The 2,501-nt window shown below is 42.9% G+C and overlaps 1 pseudogene; it reads left to right on the top strand.

Annotated features, from left to right (window-relative positions):
- Positions 1-890: 890 nt before the first annotated feature.
- On the top strand, positions 891-2,105 carry LOC115508214 (annotated as a pseudogene).
- Positions 2,106-2,501: the final 396 nt, after the last annotated feature.

Raw genomic sequence — 2,501 nt, 5'->3', positions numbered from 1 at the left:
TTATAAGCCAACAGTGAAGTACTGTTACTTCAGATTGTAAATGTCCTGTTTTGGTAAACATACATAACTTAAACGTCACCGTTTTCACTATTTTTAAGCATACATTTCAGTGGCAGTAATTTCATTCACAATATTTGGAGCCATCAGTACCATCCACCTGCGGAACCTTTTAGGAATAGGAATCGTGTATGAGCTAAACAATGCACTGTAAATATTTGATGCTTGCATTAAAAAAAATTTTTTTCAACGTTTATTTATTTTTGGGACAGAGAGAGACAGAGCATGAACGGGGGAGGGGCAGAGAGAGAGGGAGACACAGAATCGGAAACAGGCTCCAGGCTCTGAGCCATCAGCCCAGAGCCTGACATGGGGCTCGAACTCACGGACCGTGAGATCGTGACCTGGCTGAAGTCGGACGCTTAACCGACTGTGCCACCCAGGCGCCCCTTTTTTTTTTAATTTTTTTTGATGCTTGCATTTTAAATTGTTAACTATTTTCAATATAAATGTAGTTACAGTGCAGAAAATATGGCAAGTGGCTCTGAAAATGCCTTATTGAGTTATTTGGTGTATTAACTACCTGAACTGCAGGAACAGCTAGCTGCCACTCCAGTGGGCTGCTTGCTGCATCTTGGAAGCATCTTTATCCCTGCACACTGTGGGAAGTGCTTGCATATGCCTTTTGCAACCTCCTTGGTACTGCGTTATCCTTAGCGGGCAAGCTGCCTAGAGATGGGGCAGCTGGATGTGGCTGGAGCGTTTCTTAGCCTGGGAAAGAGTACACACTGCTTTGCGCCACAGACTTATCCCACCAAGATCCCAGAAGCAGTGATGTTGGGCAGCTCCATGCCCAGGCCTAGAACCAGAGGGGCTGCTGATAACTGTAGCACATGACAATCCAAGAGGACCAGAGGAACATCAACCAAGAGAAGGTGGTGCCTGCTCAATAAACTTGGGAAGGCGTGGCTGTACTGAAGGCCAGGAACCATGCTTTGCGGTGTCACAGCAAAGGCCCAAGACACAACAGATTGCACCTCTTAAGGATCTTCCTATGCATGATGAACATGCTGCTGTACCTCCCTGGGAAGCAAACAGTAAGCATCCTCCATTTACCAGGTGGATAAAACACAAGAATAGACTGGAAAAGGCCAGATGAATCTAAAAAAAAAAAAAAATCATGAAAATGTGCTGGCTTTCAATTTAGCTTTTACTTTACCTCGACCAAGAAAACCACTGGTATCTCTTGATTATCCAATGGCTAGTAGTTTTGAGTCACCACACATTACGGACATATCAGTTGTACTAGAAGATGGAAACCCAATGAATGTTAAAGAAGTCCTAGATTATCATGAGGATATTGACACATACGTTAGGGAAATGGAGATTAAATGTAAACCTAAAGGGGCACCTGGGTGGCTCTGTCAGTGGAGCTTAAGTTAAGTGTCCAATTTGGGCTCAGGTCATAATCTTGCAGTTCATTAGTTCGAGACCCGCTTAGGTCTCTGTCCTGACAGAGCAGAGCCTGGAGCCTGCTTCGGATTCTGTGTCTCCCTCGCTCTCTGCCCCTCCTGCACCTGTGCTCTGTCTCTCTGTATCTCAAAAATGAATTCAATGTTAACATTTTTTTTAAATGCAGGCCTCAAGTGGGTTACATGAAGAAATCTGTAAGACCACATAAACAGTTTGACGGCTGTGCTTGTGGACTGGTTTAAATGGGAGAATAGTACAAAGCACAGAATGAGACCCAGCATTTGGCTGTGAACTATATTGATAGATTTCTTTCATCAGTGTCTTTGTGCAGGAAATCTACACCTTCTGGGCACACTTCCATGCTGTTAGCCTCAAAGTTTGAAGAAATATACCTACTTGCACCAACAGTAAATCAGTTCTCCACCATAACTTGTCCACCAGCAGTCTGCAGACTGCAAAGTTGAAAGTTTAGCAATGTTTCTGTGAGAATTAAGTTTGATAGATACCATACCTAAAGTACTTGCCATTACTAGAGCAGCCTTTCATTTCACACTCCACACAGCCACAGGACAAAGCTGCCCTAAATAATGAGTTCAAAAGACTGGAACTAATATCCTGGAGTTGGTCATACGTCTGTGGGTCCATGTCTGGGTTCTGTCTTCTGTTGATCTGAGTGTCTGTTCTTGTGCCAGTGCCATACTGTCTTGATGATTAGAGCTTTGTAGTATAGCCTGAAGTCTGGGATTGTGAGGCCACCTGCTTTGGTTTTCTTTTTCAAGATTGCTTTGGCCATTTGGGGTATTTTCTGGTTCCATACAAATGTTAGGATTGTTTGTTCTAGCTCTGTGAAGAATGCTGGTGTTATTTTGATAGACATTGCATTGAACATGTAGATTGCTTTAGGTAGTATTGACCTTTTAACAATATTTGTTCTTCCTATGGAGCATGGAATCTTTTTCCATTTTTTTTGTGTCTTCTGCAATTTGCCTCATAAGCTTTCTATTGTTTTCAGTGTATAGATTTTCTGCCTC

The sequence above is a fragment of the Lynx canadensis genome, assembly GCF_007474595.2.
Source record: "Lynx canadensis isolate LIC74 chromosome Y unlocalized genomic scaffold, mLynCan4.pri.v2 scaffold_89_arrow_ctg1, whole genome shotgun sequence".
Classification (NCBI taxonomy): Eukaryota; Metazoa; Chordata; class Mammalia; order Carnivora; family Felidae; genus Lynx; species Lynx canadensis.
The sequence above is the reverse complement of the archived record's forward strand: the minus strand, read 5'-3'. Positions and strand labels throughout refer to the sequence as shown.